Genomic DNA, 19031 nt, shown 5'->3' with positions numbered 1-19031 from the left:
AAATTGACACTTTGTGCTGAGGTCTGCAGCTTACGGCCATACCACCCTGAGCACGTCTGATCTCGGAAGCTAAGCAGGGTTGGGCTTGGTTAGTACTTGGATGGGAGACTGCCTGGGAATACCAGGTGCTGTTAGCTTTTCATGTCATTGAACTTCTTTTGATCCAGAGAAGGAGGGTGTTGAAAGACCCAAAGCAGCTGCCCATTAATGAGGGCACATAAACGACATTCCTTTTGGCTGTTTTCAGCAATGTCTTGTGCTGCCAGGTGAGGCCATCCGCACCACACCGGGGCCTGTGCTGCTAAGATAGGTGATCTAAATTACACCAGGGCGTCTGCATCTGGCTGAGGACCGGTGCTTCCGGCTGAGAACATCTACAACACAACACGGCCTGAGTTGCAGGAAGAAGCCACCTCCACCTCACCAGGTCCTGTGCAGCTAGCTGAGGCCATCTACAACACACCACGGCCTGTGCTCCTGGCTTTGGCCACCTACACCACACCAGGTTCTGTGGCTCTGGCTGAGGCCAACTACACCACACCAGGGCCTGTGGCTCTGGCTGAAGCCATCTACCCCACACCAGGGCCTGTGTTGCTGGTTGAGGCCATTTTAATCACACCAGGGCCTGTGCTGCTGGATGAGGCCATCTACATTACACGAGGGCTTGCGCTGCTGGCTTAGTCCATCTACACCACACCAGGGCCTGTGGCTCTGGCTTAGGCCATATACACCCCACCAGGGCCTTTGCTTCTGGCTGAGGCCACCTACACCACACCAGGTCCTGTGCTGCTGGTGGAGGCCATCTACACCAAACCAGGGCCTGTACTGCTGGTTAAAAGCTAAATTGAGTCCTTGGGTTAGGGTATTAGGCAACCATGCAGTTACCATTAACAATGTAGTTAAATTGGAGGGTTGTGTTTCGTAACTTCAAGTACTGCCCAACTCACCACTTGATTCCATAAATTGACACTTTGTGCTGAGGTCTGCAGTTTACGGCCATACCACCCTGAGCGCGTCTGATCTCGGAAGCTAAGCAGGGTTGGGCTTGGTTAGTACTTGGATGGGAGACTGCCTGGGAATACCAGGTGCTGTAAGCTTTTCATGTCATTGAACTTCTTTTGATCCAGAGAAGGAGGGTGTTGAAAGACCCAAAGCAGCTGCCCATTAATGAGGGCACATAAACGACATTCCTTTTGGCTGTTTTCAGCAATGTCTTGTGCTGCCAGGTGAGGCCATCCGCACCACACCGGGGCCTGTGCTGCTAAGATAGGTCATCTAAATTACACCAGGGCGTGTGCATCTGGTTGAGGACCGGTGCTTCCGGCTGAGAACATCTACAACACACCAGGGCCTGAGTTGCAGGAAGAAGCCACCTCCACCTCACCAGGTCCTGTGCTGCTAGCTGAGGCCATCTACAACACACCACGGCCTGTGCTCCTGGCTTTGGCCACCAACACCACACCAGGTTCTGTGGCTCTGGCTGAGGCCAACTACACCACACCAGGGCCTGTGGCTCTGGCTGAAGCCATCTACCCCACACCAGGGCCTGTGTTGCTGGTTGAGGCCATTTTAATCACACCAGGGCCTGTGCTGCTGGATGAGGCCATATACATCACACGAGGGCTTGCTCTACTGGATGAGGCCAACTACACCACACCAGGGCCTGTGCTTCTGGCTGAGGCCATCTACATTACACGAGGGCTTGCGCTGCTGGCTTAGTCCATCTACACCACACCAGGGCCTTTGGCTCTGGCTTAGGCCATATACACCCCACCAGGGCCTTTGCTTCTAGCTGAGGCCACCTACACCACACCAGGTCCTGTGCTGCTGGTGGAGGCCATCTACACCAAACCAGGGCCTGTACTGCTGGTTAAAAGCTAAATTGAGTCCTTGGGTTAGAGTATTAGGCAACAGTGCAGTTACCATTAACAATGTAGTTAAATTGGAGGGTTGTGTTTCGTAACTTCAAGTACTGCCCAACTCACCACTTGATTCCATAAATTGACACTTTGTGCTGAGGTCTGCAGCTTACGGCCATACCACCCTGAGCACGCCCGCTCTCGTCTGATCTCGGAAGCTAAGCAGGGTTGGGCTTGGTTAGTACTTGGATGGGAGACCGCCTGGGAATACCAGGTGTTGTAGGCTTTTCATGTCATTGAACTGCTTTTGATCCAGAGAAGGAGGGTGTTGAAAGACCCAAAGCAGCTGCCCATTAATGAGGGTACATAAACGACGTTCCTTTTGGCTGTTTTCAGCAATGTCTTGTGCTGCCAGGTGAGGCCATCCGCACCACACCGGGGCCTGTGCTGCAAAGATAGATCATCTAAATTACACCAGAGCGTGTGCATCTGGCTGAGGACCGGTGCTTCCGGCTGAGGCCATCTACAACACACCAGGGCCTGAGTTGCAGGAAGAAGCCACCTCCACCTCACCAGGTCCTGTGCTGCTAGCTGAGGCCATCTACAACACACCACGGCCTGTGCTCCTGGCTTTGGCCACCAACACCACACCAGGTTCTGTGGCTCTGGCTGAGGCCATTTTAATCACACCAGGGCCTGTGCTGCTGGATGAGGCCATATACATCACACGAGGGCTTGCTCTACTGGATGAGGCCAACTACACCACACCAGGGCCTGTGCTTCTGGCTGAGGCCATCTACATTACACGAGGGCTTGCGCTGCTGGCTTAGTCCATCTACACCACACCAGGGCCTGTGGCTCTGGCTTAGGCCATATACACCCCACCAGGGCCTTTGCTTCTGGCTGAGGCCAGCTACACCACACCAGGTCCTGTGCTGCTGGTGGAGGCCATCTACACCAAACCAGGGCCTGTACTGCTGGTTAAAAGCTAAATTGAGTCCTTGGGTTAGGGTATTAGGCAACCATGCAGTTACCATTAACAATGTAGTTAAATTGGAGGGTTGTGTTTCGTAACTTCAAGTACTGCCCAACTCACCACTTGATTCCATAAATTGACACTTTGTGCTGAGCTCTGCAGCTTACGGCCATACCACCCTGAGCACGCCCGCTCTCGTCTGATCTCGGAAGCTAAGCAGGGTTGGGCTTGGTTAGTACTTGGATGGGAGACCGCCTGGGAATACCAGGTGCTTTAAGCTTTTCATGTCATTGAACTGCTTTTGATCCAGAGAAGGAGGGTGTTGAAAGACCCAAAGCAGCTGCCCATTAATGAGGGTACATAAACGACATTCCTTTTGGCTGTTTTCAGCAATGTCTTGTGCTGCCAGGTGAGGCCATCCGCACCACACCGGGGCCTGTGCTGCTAAGATAGGTCATCTAAATTACACCAGGGCGTGTGCATCTGGCTGAGGACCGGTGCTTCCGGCTGAGGCCATCTACAACACACCAGGGCCTGAGTTGCAGGAAGAAGCCACCTCCACCTCACCAGGTCCTGTGCTGCTAGCTGAGGCCATCTACAACACACCACGGCCTGTGCTCCTGGCTTTGGCCACCAACACCACACCAGGTTCTGTGGCTCTGGCTGAGGCCAACTACACCACACCAGGGCCTGTGGCTCTGGCTGAAGCCATCTACCCCACACCAGGGCCTGTGTCGCTGGTTGAGGCCATTTTAATCACACCAGGGCCTGTGCTGCTGGATGAGGCCATATACATCACACGAGGGCTTGCTCTACTGGATGAGGCCAACTACACCACACCAGGGCCTGTGCTTCTGGCTGAGGCCATCTACATTACACGAGGGCTTGCGCTCCTAGCTTAGTCCATCTACACCACACCAGGGCCGGTGGCTCTGGCTTAGGCCATATACACCCCACCAGGGCCTTTGCTTCTGGCTGAGGCCACCTACACCACACCAGGTCCTGTGCTGCTGGTGGAGGCCATCTACACCAAACCAGGGCCTGTACTGCTGGTTAAAAGCTAAATTGAGTCCTTGGGTTAGAGTATTAGGCAACCATGCAGTTACCATTAACAATGTAGTTAAATTGGAGGGTTGTGTTTCGTAACTTCAAGTACTGCCCAACTCACCACTTGATTCCATAAATTGACACTTTGTGCTGAGGTCTGCAGCTTACGGCCATACCACCCTGAGCACGCCCGATCTCGTCAGCTAAGCAGGGTTGGGCTTGGTTAGTACTTGGATGGGAGACCGCCTGGGAATGCCAGGTGCTGTAAGCTTTTCATGTCATTGAACTGCTTTTGATCCAGAGAAGGAGGGTGTTGAAAGACCCAAAGCAGCTGCCCATTAATGAGGGCACATAAACGACATTCCTTTTGGCTGTTTTCAGCAATGTCTTGTGCTGCCAGGTGAGGCCATCCGCACCACACCGGGGCCTGTGCTGCAAAGATAGATCATCTAAATTACACCAGAGCGTGTGCATCTGGCTGAGGACCGGTGCTTCCGGCTGAGGCCATCTACAACACACCAGGGCCTGAGTTGCAGGAAGAAGCCACCTCCACCTCACCAGGTCCTGTGCTGCTAGCTGAGGCCATCTACAACACACCACGGCCTGTGCTCCTGGCTTTGGCCACCAACACCACACCAGGTTCTGTGGCTCTGGCTGAGGCCATTTTAATCACACCAGGGCCTGTGCTGCTGGATGAGGCCATATACATCACACGAGGGCTTGCTCTACTGGATGAGGCCAACTACACCACACCAGGGCCTGTGCTTCTGGCTGAGGCCATCTACATTACACGAGGGCTTGCGCTGCTGGCTTAGTCCATCTACACCACACCAGGGCCTGTGGCTCTGGCTTAGGCCATATACACCCCACCAGGGCCTTTGCTTCTGGCTGAGGCCAGCTACACCACACCAGGTCCTGTGCTGCTGGTGGAGGCCATCTACACCAAACCAGGGCCTGTACTGCTGGTTAAAAGATAAATTGAGTCCTTGGGTTAGGGTATTAGGCAACCATGCAGTTACCATTAACAATGTAGTTAAATTGGAGGGTTGTGTTTCGTAACTTCAAGTACTGCCCAACTCACCACTTGATTCCATAAATTGACACTTTGTGCTGAGGTCTGCAGCTTACGGCCATACCACCCTGAGCACGCCCGCTCTCGTCTGATCTCGGAAGCTAAGCAGGGTTGGGCTTGGTTAGTACTTGGATGGGAGACCGCCTGGGAATACCAGGTGCTGTAAGCTTTTCATGTCATTGAACTGCTTTTGATCCAGAGAAGGAGGGTGTTGAAAGACCCAAAGCAGCTGCCCATTAATGAGGGCACATAAACGACATTCCTTTTGGCTGTTTTCAGCAATGTCTTGTGCTGCCAGGTGAGGCCATCCGCACCACACCGGGGCCTGTGCTGCTAAGATAGGTCATCTAAATTACACCAGGGCGTGTGCATCTGGCTGAGGACCGGTGCTTCCGGCTGAGGCCTTCTACAACACACCAGGGCCTGAGTTGCAGGAAGAAGCCACCTCCACCTCACCAGGTCCTGTGCTGCTAGCTGAGGCCATCTACAACACACCACGGCCTGTGCTCCTGGCTTTGGCCACCAACACCACACCAGGTTCTGTGGCTCTGGCTGAGGCCAACTACACCACACCAGGGCCTGTGGCTCTGGCTGAAGCCATCTACCCCACACCAGGGCCTGTGTTGCTGGTTGAGGCCATTTTAATCACACCAGGGCCTGTGCTGCTGGATGAGGCCATATACATCACACGAGGGCTTGCTCTACTGGATGAGGCCAACTACACCACACCAGGGCCTGTGCTTCTGGCTGAGGCCATCTACATTACACGAGGGCTTGCGCTGCTGGCTTAGTCCATCTACACCACACCAGGGCCTGTGGCTCTGGCTTAGGCCATATACACCCCACCAGGGCCTTTACTTCTGGCTGAGGCCACCTACACCACACCAGGTCCTGTGCTGCTGGTGGAGGCCATCTACACCAAACCAGGGCCTGTACTGCTGGTTAAAAGCTAAATTGAGTCCTTGGGTTAGAGTATTAGGCAACCATGCAGTTACCATTAACAATGTAGTTAAATTGGAGGGTTGTGTTTCGTAACTTCAAGTACTGCCCAACTCACCACTTGATTCCATAAATTGACACTTTGTGCTGAGGTCTGCAGCTTACGGCCATACCACCCTGAGCACGCCTGATCTTGTCTGATCTCGGAAGCTAAGCAGGGTTGGGCTTGGTTAGTACTTGGATGGGAGACTGCCTGGGAATAGCAGGTGCTGTAAGCTTTTCATGTCATTGAACTGCTTTTGATCCAGAGAAGGAGGGTGTTGAAAGACCCAAAGCAGCTGCCCATTAATGAGGGCACATAAACGACATTCCTTTTGGCTGTTTTCAGCAATGTCTTGTGCTGCCAGGTGAGGCCATCCGCACCACACCGGGGCCTGTGCTGCTAAGATAGGTCATCTAAATTACACCAGGGCGTGTGCATCTGCCTGAGGACCGGTGCTTCCGGCTGAGGCCATCTACAGCACACCACGGCCTGTGCTCTTGGCTTTGGCCACCTACACCACACCAGGGTCTGTGCTGCTGGCTGAGGCCAACTACACCACACCAGGGCCTGTGCTTCTGGCTGTGGCCATGTACACCACATCAGGACCTGTGCTGGCGGGTGAGGCCAACTACACCACAACAGGGCCTGTGGCTCTGGCTGAAGCCATCTACCCAACACCAGGGCCTTTGTTGTTGGTTGAGGCCATTTTAATCACACCACGGCCTGTGCTGCTGGATGAGGCCATGTACATCACACGAGGGCTTGCGCTGCTGGATGAGGCCAACTACACCACACCAGGGCCTTTGGCTCTGGCTTAGGCCTTATAAACCCCACCAGGGCCTGTGCTTCTGGATGAGGCCATCTACATTACACGAGGGCTTGCGCTGCTGGCTTAGTCCATCTACACCACACCAGGGCCTGTGGCTCTGGCTTAGGCCATATACACCCCACCAGGGCCTTTACTTCTGGCTGAGGCCACCTACACCACACCAGGTCCTGTGCTGCTGGTGGAGGCCATCTACACCAAACCAGGGCCTGTACTGCTGGTTAAAAGCTAAATTGAGTCCTTGGGTTAGAGTATTAGGCAACCATGCAGTTACCATTAACAATGTAGTTAAATTGGAGGGTTGTGTTTCGTAACTTCAAGTACTGCCCAACTCACCACTTGATTCCATAAATTGACACTTTGTGCTGAGGTCTGCAGCTTACGGCCATACCACCCTGAGCACGCCTGATCTTGTCTGATCTCGGAAGCTAAGCAGGGTTGGGCTTGGTTAGTACTTGGATGGGAGACTGCCTGGGAATAGCAGGTGCTGTAAGCTTTTCATGTCATTGAACTGCTTTTGATCCAGAGAAGGAGGGTGTTGAAAGACCCAAAGCAGCTGCCCATTAATGAGGGCACATAAACGACATTCCTTTTGGCTGTTTTCAGCAATGTCTTGTGCTGCCAGGTGAGGCCATCCGCACCACACCGGGGCCTGTGCTGCTAAGATAGGTCATCTAAATTACACCAGGGCGTGTGCATCTGGCTGAGGACCGGTGCTTCCGGCTGAGGCCATCTACAGCACACCACGGCCTGTGCTCTTGGCTTTGGCCACCTACACCACACCAGGGTCTGTTCTGCTGGCTGAGGCCAACTACACCACACCAGGGCCTGTGCTTCTGGCTGTGGCCATGTACACCACATCAGGACCTGTGCTGGCGGGTGAGGCCAACTACACCACAACAGGGCCTGTGGCTCTGGCTGAAGCCATCTACCCAACACCAGGGCCTTTGTTGTTGGTTGAGGCCATTTTAATCACACCACGGCCTGTGCTGCTGGATGAGGCCATGTACATCACACGAGGGCTTGCGCTGCTGGATGAGGCCAACTACACCACACCAGGGCCTTTGGCTCTGGCTTAGGCCTTATAAACCCCACCAGGGCCTGTGCTTCTGGATGAGGCCATCTACATTACACGAGGGCTTGCGCTGCTGGCTTAGTCCATCTACACCACACCAGGGCCTGTGGCTCTGGCTTAGGCCATATACACCCCACCAGGGCCTTTACTTCTGGCTGAGGCCACCTACACCACACCAGGTCCTGTGCTGCTGGTGGAGGCCATCTACACCAAACCAGGGCCTGTACTGCTGGTTAAAAGCTAAATTGAGTCCTTGGGTTAGAGTATTAGGCAACCATGCAGTTACCATTAACAATGTAGTTAAATTGGAGGGTTGTGTTTCGTAACTTCAAGTACTGCCCAACTCACCACTTGATTCCATAAATTGACACTTTGTGCTGAGGTCTGCAGCTTACGGCCATACCACCCTGAGCACGCCTGATCTTGTCTGATCTCGGAAGCTAAGCAGGGTTTGGCTTGGTTAGTACTTGGATGGGAGACTGCCTGGGAATAGCAGGTGCTGTAAGCTTTTCATGTCATTGAACTGCTTTTGATCCAGAGAAGGAGGGTGTTGAAAGACCCAAAGCAGCTGCCCATTAATGAGGGCACATAAACGACATTCCTTTTGGCTGTTTTCAGCAATGTCTTGTGCTGCCAGGTGAGGCCATCCGCACCACACCGGGGCCTGTGCTGCTAAGATAGGTCATCTAAATTACACCAGGGCGTGTGCATCTGGCTGAGGACCGGTGCTTCCGGCTGAGGCCATCTACAGCACACCACGGCCTGTGCTCTTGGCTTTGGCCACCTACACCACACCAGGGTCTGTGCTGCTGGCTGAGGCCAACTACACCACACCAGGGCCTGTGCTTCTGGCTGTGGCCATGTACACCACATCAGGACCTGTGCTGGCGGGTGAGGCCAACTACACCACAACAGGGCCTGTGGCTCTGGCTGAAGCCATCTACCCAACACCAGGGCCTTTGTTGTTGGTTGAGGCCATTTTAATCACACCACGGCCTGTGCTGCTGGATGAGGCCATGTACATCACACGAGGGCTTGCGCTGCTGGATGAGGCCAACTACACCACACCAGGGCCTTTGGCTCTGGCTTAGGCCTTATAAACCCCACCAGGGCCTGTGCTTCTGGATGAGGCCATCTACATTACACGAGGGCTTGCGCTGCTGGCTTAGTCCATCTACACCCCACCAGGGCCTTTGCTTCTGGCTTAGGCCATATACACCCCACCAGGGCCTTTGCTTCTGGCTGAGGCCACCTACACCACACCAGGTCCTGTGCTGCTGGTGGAGGCCATCTACACCAAACCAGGGCCTGTACTGCTGGTTAAAAGCTAAATTGAGTCCTTGGGTTAGGGTATTAGGCAACCATGCAGTTACCATTAACAATGTAGTTAAATTGGAGGGTTGTGTTTCGTAACTTCAAGTAATGCCCAACTCACCACTTGATTCCATAAATTGACACTTTGTGCTCAGGTTTGCAGCTTACGGCCATACCACCCTGAGCACGCGTGATCTCGGAAGCTAAGCAGGGTTTGGCATGGTTAGTACTTGGATGGGAGACCGCCTGGGAATACCAGGTGCTGTAAGCTTTTCATGTCATTGAACTGCTTTTGATCCAGAGAAGGAGGGTGTTGAAAGACCCAAAGCAGCTGCCCATTAATGAGGGCACATAAACGACATTCCTTTTGGCTGTTTTCAGCAATGTCTTGTGCTGCCAGGTGAGGCCATCCGCACCACACCGGGGCCTCTGCTGCTAAGATAGGTCATCTAAATTACACCAGGGCGTGTGCATCTGGCTGAGGACCGGTGCTTCCGGCTGAGGCCATCTACAACACACCAGGGCCTGAGTTGCAGGAAGAAGCCACCTCCACCTCACCAGGTCCTGTGCTGCTAGCTGAGGCCATCTACAACACACCACGGCCTGTGCTCCTGGCTTTGGCCACCAACACCACACCAGGTTCTTTTGGCTCCGGCTGAGGCCAACTACACCACACCAGGGCCTGTGGCTCTGGCTGAAGCCATCTACCCCACACCAGGGCCTGTGTTGCTGGTTGAGGCCATTTTAATCACACCAGGGCCTGTGCTGCTGGATGAGGCCATATACATCACACGAGGGCTTGCTCTACTGGATGAGGCCAACTACACCACACCAGGGCCTGTGCTTCTGGCTGAGGCCATCTACATTACACGAGGGCTTGCGCTGCTGGCTTAGTCCATCTACACCACACCAGGGCCTGTGGCTCTGGCTTAGGCCATATACACCCCACCAGGGCGTTTGCTTCTGGCTGAGGCCACCTACACCACATCAGGTCCTGTGCTGCTGGTGGAGGCCATCTACACCAAACCAGGGCCTGTACTGCTGGTTAAAAGCTAAATTGAGTCCTTGGGTTAAGGTATTAGGCAACCATGCAGTTACCATTAACAATGTAGTTAAATTGGAGGGTTGTGTTTCGTAACTTCAAGTACTGCTGCTAAGATTGGTCATCTAAATTACACCAGGGCGTGTGCATCTGGCTGAGGACCGGTGCTTCCGGCTGAGGCCATCTACAACACACCAGGGCCTGAGTTGCAGGAAGAAGCCACCTCCACCTCACCAGCTCCTGTGCTGCTAGCTGAGGCCATCTACAACACACCATGGCCTGTGCTCCTGGCTTTGGCCACCAACGCCACACCAGGTTCTGTGGCTCTGGCTGAGGCCAACTACACCACACCAGGGCCTGTGGTTCTGGCTGAAGCCATCTACCCCACACCAGGGCCTGTGTTGCTGGTTGAGGCCATTTTAATAACACCAGGGCCTGTGCTGCTGGAGGAGGCCATATACATCACACGAGGGCTTGCTCTACTGGATGAGGCCAACTACACCACAACAGGGCCTGTGCTTCTGGCTGAGGCCATCTACATTACACGAGGGCTTGCGCTGCTGGCTTAGTCCATCTACACCACACCAGGGCCTGTGGCTCTGGCTTAGGCCATATACACCCCACCAGGGCCTTTGCTTCTGGCTGAGGCCACCTACACCACACCAGGGCCTGAGTTGCAGGAAGAAGCCACCTCCACCACACCAGGGCCTGTGGCTCTGGCTGAAGCCATCTACCCCACACCAGGGCCTTTGTTGCTGGTTGAGGCCATTTTAATCACACCAGGGCCTGTGCTGCTTGATGAGGCCATGTACATCACACGAGGGCTTGCGTTGCTGGATGAGGCCAACTACACCACACCAGGGCCTTTGGCTCTGGCTTAGGCGATATACACCACACCAGGGCCTGTGCTTCTGGATGACGCCATCTACATTACACGAGGGCTTGCGCTGCTGGCTTAGTCCATCTACACCACACCAGGGCCTGTGGCTCTGGCTTAGGCCATATACACCCCACCAGGGCCTTTGCTTCTGGCTGAGGCCACCTACACCACACCAGGTCCTGTGCTGCTGGTGGAGGCCATCTACACCAAACCAGGGCCTGTACTGCTGGTTAAAAGCTAAATTGAGTCCTTGGGTTAAGGTATTAGGCAACCATGCAGTTACCATTAACAATGTAGTTAAATTGGAGGGTTGTGTTTCGTAACTTCAAGTACTGCCCAACTCACCACTTGATTCCATAAATTGACACTTTGTGCTGAGGTCTACACCTTACGGCCATACCACCCTGAGCACGCCTGCTCTCGTCTGATCTCGGAAGCTAAGCAGGGTTGGGCTTGCTTAGTACTTGGATAGGAGACTGCCTGGGAATACCAGGTGCTGTAAGCTTTTCATGTCATTGAACTTCTTTTGATCCAGAGAAGGAGGGTGTTGAAAGACCCAAAGCAGCTGCCCATTAATGAGGGCACATAAACGACATTCCTTTTGGCTGTTTTCAGCAATGTCTTGTGCTGCCAGGTGAGGCCATCCGCACCACACCGGGGCCTGTGCTGCTATGATAGGTCATCTAAATTACACCAGGGCGTGTGCATCTGGTTAAGGACCGGTGCTTCCGGCTGAGAACATCTACAACACACCAGGGCCTGAGTTTCAGGAAGAAACCACCTCCACCTCACCAGGTCCTGTGCTGCTAGCTGAGGCCATCTACAACACACCACGGCCTGTGCTCCTGGCTTTGGCCACCTACACCACACCATGTTCTGTGCTGCTGGCTGAGGCTGACTGCAACACACCAGGGCTTGCGCTTCTGGCCTAGGCCACCTCCACCAAACCAGGTCCTGTGCTGCTGGCTAAGGCCAACTACACCACTCCATGGCCAGTGCTTCTGGCTGAGGCCATGTACACCACATCAGGACGTGTGCTGGCGGGTGAGGCCAACTACACCACACCAGGGTCTGTGGCTCTGGCTGAAGCCATCTACCCCACACCAGGGCCTTTGTTGCAGGTTGAGGCCATTTTAATCACACCAGGGCCTGTGCTGCTGGATGAGGCCATGTACATCACACGAGGGCTTGCAGTTCTGGATGAGGCCAAAAAAAACCACACCAGGGCCTGTGGCTCTGGCTTAGGCCATATACACCCCACCAGGGTCTGTGCTTCTGGATGAGGCCATCTACATTACACGAGGGCTTGCGCTGCTGGCTTAGTCCATCTACATCACACCAGGGCCTGTGGCTCTGGCTTAGGCCATATACACCCCACCAGGGCCTTTGCTTCTGGCTGAGGCCACCTACACCACACCAGGTCCTGTGCTGCTGGTGGACGCCATCTACACCAAACCAGGGCCTGTGCTTCTGGATGAGGCAATCTACATTACACGAGGGCTTGCGCTGCTGGCTTAGTCCATCTACACCACACCAGGGCCTGTGGCTCTGGCTGAGGCCATATACACCCCACCAGGGCCTTTGCTTCTGGCTGAGGCCACCTACACCACACCAGGTTCTGTGGCTCTGGCTGAGGCCAACTACACCACACCAGGGCCTGTGGCTCTGGCTGAAGCCATCTACCCCACACCATGGCCTGTGTTGCTGGTTGAGGCCATTTTAATCACACCAGGGCCTGTGCTGCTGGATGAGGCCATATACATCACACGAGGGCTTGCTCTACTGGATGAGGCCAACTACACCACACCAGGGCCTGTGCTTCTGGCTGAGGCCATCTACATTACACGAGGGCTTGCGCTGCTGGCTTAGTCCATCTACACCACACCAGGGCCTGTGGCTCTGGCTTAGGCCATATACACCCCACCAGGGCCTTTGCTTCTGGCTGAGGCCACCTACACCACACCAGGTCCTGTGCTGCTGGTGGAGGCCATCTACACCAAACCAGGGCCTGTACTGCTGGTTAAAAGCTAAATTGAGTCCTTGGGTTAAGGTATTAGGCAACCATGCAGTTACCATTAACAATGTAGTTAAATTGGAGGGTTGTGTTTCGTAACTTCAAGTACTGCTGCTAAGATTGGTCATCTTCTGGCCTAGGCCACCTCCACCAAACCAGGTCCTGTGCTGCTGGCTAAGGCCAACTACACCACACCAGGGCCTGTGCTTCTGGCTGTGGCCATGTACACCACATCAGGACCTGTGCTGGCGGGTGAGGTCAACTACACCACACCAGGGCCTGTGGCTCTGGCTGAAGCCATATACACCCCACCAGGGCCTTTATTGCTGGTTGAGGCCATTTTACTCACACCACGGCCTGTGCTGCTTGATGAGGCCATGTACATCACACGAGGGCTTGCGCTGCTGGATGAGGCCAACTACACCACACCAGGGCCTGTGGCTCTGGCTTAGGCCATATACACCACACCAGGGCCTGTGCTTCTGGATGAGGCCATCTACATTACACGAGGGCTTGCGCTGCTGGCTTAGTCCATCTACACCACACCAGGGCCTTTGCTTCTGGCATAGGCCATATACACCCCACCAGGGCCTTTGCTTCTGGCATAGGCCATATACACCCCACCAGGGCCTTTGCTTCTGGCTGAGGCCATCTACACCAAACCAGGGCCTGTACTGCTGGTTAAAAGCTAAATTGAGTCCTTGGGTTAGGGTATTAGGCAACCATGCAGTTACCATTAACAATGTAGTTAAATTGGAGGGTTGTGTTTCGTAACTTCAAGTACTGCCCAACTCACCACTTGATTCCATAAATTGACACTTTGTGCTGAGGTCTGCAGCTTACGGCCATACCACCCTGAGCTCGTCTGATCTCGGAAGCTAAGCAGGGTTGGGCTTGGTTAGTACTTGGATGGGAGACTGCCTGGGAATACCAGGTGCTGTAAGCTTTTCATGTCATTGAACTGCTTTTGATCCAGAGAAGGAGGGTGTTGAAAGACCCAAAGCAGCTGCCCATTAATGAGGGCACATAAACGACATTCCTTTTGGCTGTTTTCAGCAATGTCTTGTGCTGCCAGGTGAGGCCATCCGCACCACACCGGGGCCTGTGCTGCTAAGATAGGTCATCTAAATTACACCAGGGCGTGTGCATCTGGCTGAGGACCGGTGCTTCCGGCTGAGGCCATCTACAACACACCAGGGCCTGAGTTTCAGGAAGAAGCCACCTCCACCTCACCAAGTCCTGTGCTGCTAGCTGAGGCCATCTACAACACACCACGGCCTGTGCTCCTGGCTTTGGCCACCAACACCACACCAGGTTCTTTTGCCTCTGGCTGAGGCCAACTACACCACACCAGGGCCTGTGGCTCTGGCTGAAGCCATCTACCCCACACCAGGGCCTGTGCTGCTGGATGAGGCCATGTACATCACACGAGGGCTTGCGGTGCTGGATGAGGCCAACTACACCACACCAGGGCCTGTGGCTCTGGCTTAGGCCATATACACCCCACCAGGGCCTTTGCTTCTGGATGAGGCCATCTACATTACACGAGGGCTTGCGCTGCTGGCTTAGTCCATCTACATCACACCAGGGCCTGTGGCTCTGGCTTAGGCCATATACACCCCACCAGGGCCTTTGCTTCTGGCTGAGGCCACCTACACCACACCAGGTCCTGTGCTGCTGGTGGAGGCCATCTACACCAAACCAGTGCCTGTGCTTCTGGATGAGGCAATCTACATTACACGAGGGCTTGCGCTGCTGGCTTAGTCCATCTACACCACACCAGGGCCTGTGGCTCTGGCTGAGGCCATATACACCCCACCAGGGCCTTTGCTTCTGGCTGAGGCCACCTACACCACACCAGGTTCTGTGGCTCTGGCTGAGGCCAACTACACCACACCAGGGCCTGTGGCTCTGGTTGAGGCCATCTACCCCACACCATGGCCTGTGTTGCTGGTTGAGGCCATTTTAATCACACCAGGGCCTTTGCTGCTGGATGAGGCCATATACATCACACGAGGGCTTGCTCTACTGGATGAGGCCAACTACACCACACCAGGGCCTGTGCTTCTGGCTGAGGCCATCTACATTACACGAGGGCTTGCGCTGCTGGCTTAGTCCATCTACACCACACCAGGGCCTGTGGCTCTGGCTTAGGCCATATACACCCCACCAGGGCCTTTGCTTCTGGCTGAGGCCACCTACACCACACCAGGTCCTGTGCTGCTGGTGGAGGCCATCTACACCAAACCAGGGCCTGTACTGCTGGTTAAAAGCTAAATTGAGTCCTTGGGTTAGGGTATTAGGCAACCATGCAGTTACCATTAACAATGTAGTTAAATTGGAGGGTTGTGTTTCGTAACTTCAAGTACTGCCCAACTCACCACTTGATTCCATAAATTGACACTTTGTGCTGAGGTCTGCAGCTTATGGCCATACCACCCTGAGCACGCCCGATCTCGTCTGATTTCGGAAGCTAAGCAGGGTTGGGCTTGGTTAGTACTTGGATGGGAGACTGCCTGGGAATACCAGGTGCTGTAAGCTTTTCATGTCATTGAACTGCTTTTGATCCAGAGAAGGAGGGTGTTGAAAGACCCAAAGCAGCTGCCCATTAATGAGGGCACATAAACGACATTCCTTTTGGCTGTTTTCAGCAATGTCTTGTGCTGCCAGGTGAGGCCATCCGCACCACACCGGGGCCTGTGCTGCTAAGATAGGTCATCTAAATTACACCAGGGCGTGTGCATCTGGCTGAGGACCGGTGCTTCCGGCTGAGGCCATCTACAACACACCAGGGCCTGAGTTGCAGGAAGAAGCCACCTCCACCTCACCAAGTCCTGTGCTGCTAGCTGAGGCCATCTACAACACACCACGGCCTGTGCTCCTGGCTTTGGCCACCAACACCACACCAGGTTCTTTTGCCTCTGGCTGAGGCCAACTACACCACACCAGGGCCTGTGGCTCTGGCTGAAGCCATCTACCCCACACCAGGGCCTGTGCTCCTGGATGAGGCCATGTACATCACACGAGGGCTTGCGGTGCTGGATGAGGCCAACTACACCACACCAGGGCCTGTGGCTCTGGCTTAGGCCATATACACCCCACCAGGGCCTGTGCTTCTGGATGAGGCCATCTACATTACACGAGGGCTTGCGCTGCTGGCTTAGTCCATCTACATCATACCAGGGTCTGTGGCTCTGGCTTAGGCCATATACACCCCACCAGGGCCTTTGCTTCTGGCTGAGGCCACCTACACCACACCAGGGCCTGTGCTGCTGGTGGAGGCCATCTACACCAAACCAGTGCCTGTGCTTCTGGATGAGGCAATCTACATTACACGAGGGCTTGCGCTTCTGGCTTAGTCCATCTACACCACACCAGGGCCTGTGGCTCTGGCTGAGGCCATATACACCCCACCAGGGCCTTTGCTTCTGGCTGAGGCCACCTACACCACACCAGGTACTGTGGCTCTGGCTGAGGCCAACTACACCACACCAGGGCCTGTGGCTCTGGTTGAGGCCATCTACCCCACACCATGGCCTGTGTTGCTGGTTGAGGCCATTTTAATCACACCAGGGCCTGTGCTGCTGGATGAGGCCATATACATCACACGAGGGCTTGCTCTACTGGATGAGGCCAACTACACCACACCAGGGCCTGTGCTTCTGGCTGAGGCCATCTACATTACACGAGGGCTTGCGCTGCTGGCTTAGTCCATCTACACCACACCAGGGCCTGTGGCTCTGGCTTAGGCCATATACACCCCACCAGGGCCTTTGCTTCTGGCTGAGGCCACCTACACCACACCAGGTCCTGTGCTGCTGGTGGAGGCCATCTACACCAAACCAGGGCCTGTACTGCTGGTTAAAAGCTAAATTGAGTCCTTGGGTTAGGGTATTAGGCAACCATGCAGTTACCATTAACAATGTAGTTAAATTGGAGGGTTGTGTTTCGTAACTTCAAGTACTGCCCAACTCACCACTTGATTCCATAAATTGACACTTTGTGCTGAGGTCTGCAGCTTACGGCCATACCACCCTGAGCACGCCCGATCTCGTCAGCTAAGCAGGGTTGGGCTTGGTTAGTACTTGGATGGGAGACCGCCTGGGAATGCCAGGTGCTGTAAGCTTTTCATGTCATTGATCTTCTTTTGATCCAGAGAAGGAGGGTGTTAAAAGACCCAAAGCAGCTGCCCATTAATGAGGGCACATAAACGACATTCCTTTTGGCTGTTTTCAGCAATGTCTTGTGCTGCCAGGTGAGGCCATCCGCACCACACCGGGGCCTGTGCTGCAAAGATAGATCATCTAAATTACACCAGAGCGTGTGCATCTGGCTGAGGACCGGTGCTTCCGGCTGAGGCCATCTACAACACACCAGGGCCTGAGTTGCAGGAAGAAGCCACCTCCACCTCACCAGGTCCTGTGCTGCTAGCTGAGGCGATCTACAACACACCACGGCCTGTGCTCCTGGCTTTGGCCACCAACACCACACCAGGTTCTGTGGCTCTGGCTGAGGCCATTTTAATCACACCAGGGCCTGTGCTGCTGGATGAGGCCATATACATCACACGAGGGCTTGCTCTACTGGATGAGGCTAACTACACCACACCAGGGCCTGTGCTTCTGGCTGAGGCCATCTACATTACACGAGGGCTTGCGCTGCTGGCTTAGTCCATCTACACCAAACCAGGGCCTGTACTGCTGGTTAAAAGCTAAATTGAGTCCTTGGGTTAGGGTATTAGGCAAGCATGCAGTTACCATTAACAATGTAGTTAAATTGGAGGGTTGTGTTTCGTAACTTCAAGTACTGCCCAACTCACCACTTGATTCCATCAATTGATACTTTGTGCTGAGGTCTACACCTTACGGCCAACACCTTACGGCCATACCACCCTGAGCACGCCCGATCTCGTCTGATCTCGGAAGCTAAGCAGGGTTGGGCTTGGTTAGTACTTGGATGGGAGACTGCCTGGGAATACCAGGTGCTGTAAGCTTTTCATGTCATTGAACTGCTTTTGATCCAGAGGAGGAGGGTGTTGAAAGACCCAAAGCAGCTGCCCATTAATGAGGGCAAGCTTAAAACATTTTTAGAATATAAACAGAGCACTCTGCTTCTCTTTACAGCTCCTCGCTCCACCAGGGCTGTTTGGCACTTTCTGATAGTGTGCAAATGTGATATATGTACTGCAGCAGTCATACAGACAACTGGATGGTCCAAAAGTTGGCCTACCTATTACTGGCTGAGGTTTTAGTAGAGTTGTGGCTGAACCACATAAAAATATATCATTAATTTTAATCTCCCCAATCCATTATAATGTTATGTTGGAATGTTGTTAAAGAGGGTCAAAAATGTTTCAATCCAGTTTGTTTTGCAGATTCTGTATAGCAGCTTTAATATAGGGAGAACACAACTTCCTGATTGTATGAATAAAATCATTTTTTTTCTCTTTGTCAGTTTAACAGTTTCTGTTGTGCCTGTCACTGTTCCCTGTCTATTTTCTTACCTGTTTCTTCCTCACCTTGTACTTTCTTCTTACGTTCCCCTCTTTCCTCTCTCCCTCTTTGGACTGACAATCATACCCAAATAGATTGTATTCAATTAGATGAAAAATTACATTAATATGAAAAAAATTCTATTAAGATCACTAACAAAAAGTCCTCAGTGTACTTTCAACCAAAGGGCAAATAACCAAACCACACGAACATCTAATAAAGGATATAAATATTGAAACACTGATCCAACATTATTCTTGATTGACAGATCATTTGATCTTACACTTTTACCTGAATGTGGCTCCTTTTTAAAAAAAAAAAAAAAAAACTTCCTTATATCCATTATGAACCTGGCTGTCTCTCTGTACACAAACACACACACACACACACAACAGAAGTAATGGGCATCCAGTCAGTTAGCTAGTAAGTATCCATTTCAAACAGGACAGTGG

The 19031-nt window shown here is 53.4% G+C and overlaps 5 non-coding genes and 10 pseudogenes across 5 annotated transcripts; all 15 read left to right on the top strand.

Annotated features, from left to right (window-relative positions):
* The first annotated feature begins 28 nt into the window (after positions 1 to 28).
* On the top strand, positions 29 to 137 carry LOC146366480 (5S ribosomal RNA; annotated as a pseudogene).
* Positions 138 to 988: 851 nt separating this feature from the next.
* Positions 989 to 1097, top strand: LOC146366479 (5S ribosomal RNA; annotated as a pseudogene).
* A 929-nt stretch (positions 1098 to 2026) lies between these two features.
* On the top strand, positions 2027 to 2145 carry LOC146366478 (5S ribosomal RNA). The gene has a single exon (XR_014797989.1). It is a non-coding gene; the product is annotated as a 5S ribosomal RNA (ribosomal RNA).
* An 851-nt stretch (positions 2146 to 2996) lies between these two features.
* LOC146366477 (5S ribosomal RNA) lies at positions 2997 to 3115 on the top strand. Its single transcript, XR_014798031.1, has one exon. It is a non-coding gene; the product is annotated as a 5S ribosomal RNA (ribosomal RNA).
* A 929-nt stretch (positions 3116 to 4044) lies between these two features.
* LOC146366476 (5S ribosomal RNA) lies at positions 4045 to 4153 on the top strand (annotated as a pseudogene).
* An 851-nt stretch (positions 4154 to 5004) lies between these two features.
* LOC146366475 (5S ribosomal RNA) lies at positions 5005 to 5123 on the top strand. Its single transcript, XR_014798479.1, has one exon. It is a non-coding gene; the product is annotated as a 5S ribosomal RNA (ribosomal RNA).
* Positions 5124 to 6052: 929 nt separating this feature from the next.
* On the top strand, positions 6053 to 6171 carry LOC146366474 (5S ribosomal RNA; annotated as a pseudogene).
* A 968-nt stretch (positions 6172 to 7139) lies between these two features.
* LOC146366473 (5S ribosomal RNA) lies at positions 7140 to 7258 on the top strand (annotated as a pseudogene).
* A 968-nt stretch (positions 7259 to 8226) lies between these two features.
* On the top strand, positions 8227 to 8345 carry LOC146366472 (5S ribosomal RNA; annotated as a pseudogene).
* A 968-nt stretch (positions 8346 to 9313) lies between these two features.
* LOC146366471 (5S ribosomal RNA) lies at positions 9314 to 9422 on the top strand (annotated as a pseudogene).
* A 2037-nt stretch (positions 9423 to 11459) lies between these two features.
* Positions 11460 to 11578, top strand: LOC146366470 (5S ribosomal RNA; annotated as a pseudogene).
* Positions 11579 to 13924: 2346 nt separating this feature from the next.
* LOC146366469 (5S ribosomal RNA) lies at positions 13925 to 14033 on the top strand (annotated as a pseudogene).
* Positions 14034 to 15509: 1476 nt separating this feature from the next.
* LOC146366468 (5S ribosomal RNA) lies at positions 15510 to 15628 on the top strand. The gene has a single exon (XR_014797933.1). It is a non-coding gene; the product is annotated as a 5S ribosomal RNA (ribosomal RNA).
* A 1476-nt stretch (positions 15629 to 17104) lies between these two features.
* Positions 17105 to 17213, top strand: LOC146366467 (5S ribosomal RNA; annotated as a pseudogene).
* A 748-nt stretch (positions 17214 to 17961) lies between these two features.
* On the top strand, positions 17962 to 18080 carry LOC146366466 (5S ribosomal RNA). The gene has a single exon (XR_014797898.1). It is a non-coding gene; the product is annotated as a 5S ribosomal RNA (ribosomal RNA).
* Positions 18081 to 19031: the final 951 nt, after the last annotated feature.

This window comes from Perissodus microlepis, chromosome 18, assembly GCF_051167445.1.
Source record: "Perissodus microlepis isolate ML-2025 ecotype Zambia chromosome 18, ASM5116744v1, whole genome shotgun sequence".
NCBI classification, from domain to species: Eukaryota; Metazoa; Chordata; class Actinopteri; order Cichliformes; family Cichlidae; genus Perissodus; species Perissodus microlepis.
This window is presented reverse-complemented; position numbering and strand designations above follow the sequence as displayed.